The following is a 7,908-nucleotide window of genomic DNA, read 5'->3' on the forward strand; positions in this document are numbered from 1 at the left end:
TCAGATAAAATTAAATCATATATATATATATATATATATATATATATATATATATATATATATATATATATATATATATATATATATATAACAACAGGTAATATATAACCTGTTGCAATTATGTAGTTTGCTCCTTTCCAGATGGAAAATACCCTTGACTGATGAGAATTTTTCCTCCCATGGAGTGACTTTCTGGAAAGAGCCATCATCTAACCAGTGACCCTGACCCAAGTACAAGAGCCCTCATTCATTTTTGGTCAACAGTGATTATGGCAGTTTAAATGACACTTTGATGAAAATTTCATACATTGCAATCTGAGAATTATGTGCATAGTTTTTATGTGTGAAATTACCATCACATCAAGCATTATTTCTGTTCAGTATTACCTTGAAAGTTGTTCAGTTACTTTTTTTTCTTTCATAATCATGCATTTTTTAGATTACTATCCAAATCCAAATAGGGGTGCTCAAGTAACATTTAATGTGATTGATAATTATTTTATTCTTTTTTCAAGCTCTGGTATGTATTTAGTTACCCCTATCCTTGCATTTGGTATGTGGTCTCATTCTGATTATTTTGTCTTGCTTTTATACAATGATGAATAAAAGAAATTTGTATTCCATTTAATCCAACTCCTGCTATATTTTATTCTTCTTTAGAAGACTGCACACCAGTCCTTGCATTCATTTGTGTCTTTAATGATCAAACACTTTTTTTCCTTATTATTATTACTTTATGATGAGGTTTCGCTCAGAATAAGCGTTGCTCTTGTTGCCATTAAAACATCAACATTGTGGCTGTGTTTTCTTTAAATTCAGGCCCCTTCCAAGGGAGGATATAAGGGGTTTGAGAGTGAGTTCCGTACGGAAGGGAGTGAGTGAACCTGTACCCATTAGCTCAGGGAAGTGCAACTCTACTGCCCACAACTAGGTGTTGGCTAAATGAGTTATATTCCCCCATGAGAGGAGCATCTCCCTTTCAGTCCCCCAATTCCAAGTCCATAAGATCTGAGGAGAGCACTTCCTACAGATCAGTAATGTCACTAATTGCAGGTCTATGATTATAAATCACTAATCATGTGAGACCCCTGTCAATCCTCATAGTCTTGTGGGTTTTATGTAGGACATGCCAAGGTGGCCCATTCTCCATTCAGTTCCCCTACCTACATGGCCTCACATGCCGACATTTTTTTTGTTAAAAGCAGTGGCCAAAATATCTAGGCATGCATAATTCATTGCCATGGCAATTCATACCTCTGCAGGGATGACACATCCAAGATCTTAGTAAGTAACTGGTGTTCCACATAAGTAAAAACTATCCTTCTTTGTTAGCTGGTCTCTTGTCATGTTATCTGTTGTCCATCCATTAGCACAAGCCTGTTGTTGCTACACCTAAACTACCTTGCCACAAAACTTTACACATTTGTCCATGGACTAGTTGATTCTGAATAAAAATGGTGCAAATCTAATTGCTAATATGGAATCCAGAACGGCCATCTTGAAAATCTTGTTATCGCTACTCCTGAACAGATGGTCATAACAACATGGGGTTTTCTCTGAAGACTTCCTATGATGTCTAGTTGATCATCAATGAGAATGGTGCCAATCTGACATCCAATATGACACCACTGTAGCCATCTTGAAAGTATTCTTAATGCCTCTCCTGATAAATGAAAAATCATTGTTATGGCTGTTTGCCAGAAGACTTCTCATGTCGTGTTGGTAATAAAGAAAAGGGTGTGGATCCAATGGCCAATATATCTGCCATAGTGGTGAATAGGAAAATCTTTTTATATCTACTCATGTGGAACAAAAAGTATTATCGATATGGGGTTTCACAAGGTTTCTTGAGACGTCTTGCTGGTTCTACATGAAAATGGTAATATTACCACCACATTTGTCATCTTGAAAATCTTGTTATTACTAATTCTCCTAAGTGAAAAGATTGCCATGGGTTTTCTCAAAGAGACGTCTGATGTTCCCAAAATAAAATGGTGTCATTGTTGTGGGTTTAATGAAAAAGAAAACCTGGGAAATTAAGTTTCTTTTTAAATATCAAACCCTAAGCAAGGTGCAGAACTGAAGAGCAGAACCTGATCAGAAGAACAAACAAAATAGACCCTGATCTGATTGCACATTATACATCAGCAGATTTGGATCTACTAGAAATCTCATGGTTGTAAAACAATAAAGCCTCTAATGCCAAAATTCAGACTGGAAGAAACATGTACCATACATCCTTTCTTTCTGAAAATGACTAAATTCAAAGATATTGTATTCAAAAAAGTAAAGTCATAAATTATTTTGATTGGGCCAAAAACAGTTTGCAATCATAATCTCAAGATGTGGGCTTAACACCATTTTTCAGCACATGATAGGCAATACATAGTGGCCAGTATAAATGGTGGAGGAAGAACCACTGACCCACAGGAAGCTACTAGCAAGGTATCTCACATATCTACATCAAATGAGCCCAAGACCTGAACCCACAAACAAAGGTGAGATAACAGTGCTTTAGACCACACCCTGAAAAAGTGTGTCAATGTATGTCCAATATGGACACCATATATGCTATCTTGAAAATATTGTTATAACTCCTCTGGAAAGGACTGACAATTCAACATGGGATTTTCACTGAAAGACTTCTTATTGTGTCTGGCTGGTCCTAAATGAAAATTGTGCTGATCTGATTTTCAATATGACTACCACAATGACTATCTTGAAATCTTGTTATTGTTATTTGTTTTGAACAAAAAGTGGTGCTACAATGGGGTTTTCACCAGATATCTCATGTCCATTTACTCCTAAATGAAAATGGTGCTGATCTGATAGCAATTATAGCCATCTCTAGCTATCTTGAAAATCTCATTCTAGATTATTCTTCTGGATGGAAAATAATATTGCCATAGACTTTTCACCAGAAGGCTTCTTTTCATGTAGAGTTGGTCCAAAATGAAAATGATGCTGATCTGACCACAATGGCCATCTTGAAAATCTTGTCACTACTTTTTGATGACTGATCATATCAACACTGCACTTTGACCAAAAGACTTCTTATGAAATCTAGTTGGTACTAAATAGAAATGGTGCCAATGTTATAATGAATATGACCACCATGGCATCCATCTTGAAAATGTTATCATCATTGCTCCTCAAAAATGGAAAGTCTTATCAACATGGCATTTCCATCAGAAGACTTATTATGATACCTTGTTGATTCTAAATATGGTGCCAAGTTGACATCCAGTATGTCCACCACAGCAGCTAATTCTTATGGCTGAAGAATATTAAACATGATTTCAACACTTTGTAATTAATAGGAAGAAACCGTCTAATCTTGAATCTGAAAATTCTTTTTAGCATGTAGAGCGTCAGTCCCTATGAGGTGAGGGGTGCTTGTTTTCTGTAATTGTTGTTCTCTTTCATAGATTAATGTCATAGGGTGTAGGTATGTGACCGCACAAGAAGATCCCATGAGACATGCATATGTCCTGTATGTTGTCTGGACAAGTCAAGTGTGGGCCTTGGTGGGAAGCTGCTGTACTAATAAAGGAGGGAAAGACCTGCCTCCTCCTCATCATCACAAGACAACTTCTATTCCCGGCAGAGGTCTGAATCCTTTCTCGGTTTAGGGAATTGAAATCCTCCACCTGCTTAGTAGATATTGCCACAAGGCCTAAGGATCCCTGATGATTGGTCCAATACCATCTCCAGACTTAGTGCATGTGGGGAGGAATTTTCTCACCAGATAAAGAAGGGTTCATGTCCCACCACAGAGAATCCTTCAGATCATTTTCCTCACATCGAGTCTTGTGGTCATGACTTCCTTGTTGACCCACCTTTATCTCTCTCCTTGGAACTCTAAATATGGCTATGGGTCTTGTTACCCTCTGAAGATTTAATTTGTGTTCTCTCCAGGTCCTGTGTTTAGCAATCTGGAAACTGTAAGGAAAGGCCCACTAATTACTTGGATTCCTCTGGGATCTGATATTTGTTACCACCTGAGCTGGTGACTAGACTGGGATTGGTTATTGACCACAGCCATGACTCATCAAATTCAGGATGGGGTGATCACCGGGAGCCAGAGTTGGTAGTACTTCAGGGACATTGGACATGGGAAGAAGCGACCCTTCATAATGAACAACACAGAAATGCTGACGGTGTTTCTATCCCAAAATGGGTGTGCCAGCTGCACAAGGTGTCATTGTGTTATTGTTGCCTTTACAATATATCAGAAGTAGCTAGCATTAGACTTTGTGGGAATTATATAATCTGGCACCTACTCCACTAGGCAGTCACCTCAAAGATCACTCTTCAAGTTCATCATATTGCAACCAACCAGTTCAGAGAGAACCATGAAGTTGTCATATAATGGTCTCTGCACTTGTTGATAGCAAAGACACTTTTTCAACCATAGAGGAAACATTTAATGGACTTCTTTGATACTGGACTGTACAACAAGCTCCATTTTTATGCCTGTCCAATAACATAGAAGGCTTAGACAGTGGATGCTTTCAGCATGAACTAAAATCATCTTACATTACTCCTTTATACTTTTCAAAAATAATCCTGCAGGTGCTCAACCAAGTTATAATTTCCATGTTTCAAACTACCATGACAGTCCCCATTCTTCCCTTGGCCGTCTTCATTTTCCAACAATCTCTCAACCCATCTTAATGTACCTTATGAGTGTATTATATTTAATCCTCCCTTATTCACCAGGAATACTAGTATATTACATTTAATTCTCTCTACTTTTCCACCCCATACAAATTTAAAAATGATGAAGAAAGATGTATAAATAATAACTAGAGTTTTTACAACAATTACTTTACCTACAAATGAAAGACATCTCTGACTCCAGCTCGCCAGCATTATTTTTGCCTTTGTTAGTTATTCCTCCAAATTTAATTTCCACCATTTGTTGTCAAGAGAAAAATTGATGCCAAGGAGTTTAAATTAGAGGAAAACCAGTCTAGTTCCATATCGGGACATATTCTCTCATTGGAACATTTCTTGTTTCCAATCCAAAGAGCCTTAAATTGTTTTTGTTATGTTACATTTAAGTCCAAATAATAGAAAAATGCCTTGCAAAATATTCTCAGATGCTCTCAAAGAATGCTGAGATCTAAAAAGTCAAATAAAAGTGTCATCGGCATACTAACCAAATTTATACTCACTAATATCAAAGACGAGTCTCCATACATCCACATTGTGCTTTAAATTTATAACTAAAATCTCCATACTGATAATAAACAAATAAGGTGCAAAGAGGATTCCCTACCCCCATGACATCCTCTTTCAATAAAAAAAAATGATGACATATTTCCCTTACTTATAACACAACTCTGAGAGTTATTACAAAAGAACTTAAGTCACTTACAAATGGAATCACCGAAGTTAAAAGTCTCTAAGTTTTTTCCACAAAGTTCCAGTTAATTCAGTCAAAGCTTTTTCAAAGTCTATCAACAATAATAAACCATATCTATATCTCTAAAACAGATGAAAATGGGAAAAGTCCTGCTTCAGATGGATTTACTGCAGAGTTCTATAAATTCTTTTGGAAGACTATATTGGGAGATTTCTAAGCAGATCAATAAATTATGGATAACTAAAGGAAAACTTTCAGATTTTCAGACTCAAGAAGTTGTCATATCGACCAAAGGAAGACAAAGACAGAAGATATGTAATAAACTGGAGACCTATCACTCCTAAATACCGACTCTAAGATAGCTTCAAGAGCTATTGCAGCTAAAATTAAAATAGTTTTTCCATGAATAATCAGTGATAGTCAAAAAGGATTTAAGAAAGACAGACAGACTCATGGAGAAAATACCAGACTATTTCATAACATCATAGATTAAGTAGAGAATGAAATCCTGTATTTATTAATTTTATGTAGATCTTCACACCATTCTCTTCCCTCTTGACTAAGTTTAATATTGTGATTAAAAATTCTTTTTGAGTTCCTTGAATATCATTAACATCAAAATGAGCAATTCTACTTTTACACAATTCCATACAGAACTGTTTTGGGGCTTCTTATTTATTTAGTCTGATATATTTGTCATCATCTAAAATTACTTCCTTTATTGTCATAATTTTTCTTCTTCAAGATTTAAAAATATTTTGTGCTTTGTTCTCCCAACTCACACCATCAAGCGAAGATCTTAATTAACACTGTAACAACTTCTATGTACATTTTCCTAGATTCTTTAGTTCTGCTTTCTTTTTTTTTTCAAAATTTTCACAGGTTTCCCTATCCGTGTAATCTTCCCTATGCATTTCAAATATTTCCTATTCAGTTTTCATTAAAGGAATGAGAAACATAAAAGTCCTCTTTATTTCCCCCATATTACTACTATAGTGACTAAATATACATTTGTATCCCCATTCAGCAGCCCACTATTTTTCCTCGGTCTTTGTACTGAGTTTCTTGCATGCATACAATAGATACATATGAATCTTCTGTTTTACCCACTGGAAATGTCCCTTCATTTAAGGACTGAATATATGCAGGCCTCAAAGATTCATAGATAAAATTTGTATCCTATTATTCATGAAAATAGCAGAAAATATACATGTTCACATTCTTCTGCAGGAATATATGAAGTGTCACCTCGAATTTATGTGCACAATGTACAAGCATCCATCATAGAACCATCTACAGTGTTACAGTACATGTAGATTTGTCAGTTAATTATTAATACAGAGGGCAGTTGACAACAAGCAAACAAATCACCCTGAGATAATTCTTACATGCCTCCAATGATCTTTCTGGAGCAAAATCAATTTTGCACACCAAAACGGTACAGAAAATAGGTGTATAAATTGTAAGTGGACAAATGAATGGAAGAAAAAGGGAAGAAAAGCTAATATGGATGAGTGTATATGTATATATGGATGTGGTAGATGGGAGAATGAATGAGCTAATAGACAGCACTGGAAATATGATTGTGGATGTGTGCTTTTGAAGATATGACTGAATGATCAAGTTAATGTATATATGAATGAAAGATGACTTATGAATTGCTGAATGAATAAAGGAATGATATGATACGATGAACAAGGAAATAATCAATCGATAGAATAATGAGAGAGCTGATGAAGAAAAGAATAACTTAATGAACTAATGAAGAAAAAAGAAATTGGTAAATATATACCCTTAACAGGAAAAACAAAAACATTCCCATTAAGCAAACAAACACATTGATAATTGTAATGAGAAGTATTTTGCAGGAAAATGAACTTCCACATACCTGTTTGGCCAATTCATAAGCTCATAAAAATTAAAATTACACTTACATTCTAATTTTGTCATCAATTTCATCATAAATGTAAAATTTTAACTTTTTTCCTGACAAAACCATTAAAGTATCATGTACTTTCAATCCACTGATGGTTGGACAATTTTGAAGTTCAATGTTCAGCCTGGTCACATCCTCCACCAATCAAATTCCCTTATTTTGCTACAAATCCTTCCACTTCCAGATTATTGGAAGTTTACAATCCAAACTCCAGAATTTGACAATCACTGGCTATGGATGTTTCTGTCAGCTGGAAATCCTATGCATCAACACTATGTTCCTGTTATCTAAGTTAATCTTTGTGACTTCTTCACCAATTTTGAAATTCTCTATTAGATTTTCATTTTCCTCCTCTTCCAGCCCCCTCAATTTAATATTCAGCTTCCTTGAGTATTGTTTGATCTGGTTTGAAGCTGCACTTGGTCGCTTCAATCTCAATAGTCTTTCAGCTGGTCACTCCTCATTTTGTCATTTTCCTGCTTTGCCTCTTGTAAATTTCCTTGCAACTGGCAGTTCTCAAATTCCAGAAAATCAATCCTATTCATCAACTCTCTAGTCCTCTCCTCAACTACCCTGTCACATTCTACATACATCTCCCTTC

This window comes from Sinohyriopsis cumingii, chromosome 13 (genome assembly GCF_028554795.1).
Source record: "Sinohyriopsis cumingii isolate HCF-2022 chromosome 13, ASM2855479v2, whole genome shotgun sequence".
NCBI classification, from domain to species: domain Eukaryota; kingdom Metazoa; phylum Mollusca; class Bivalvia; order Unionida; family Unionidae; genus Sinohyriopsis; species Sinohyriopsis cumingii.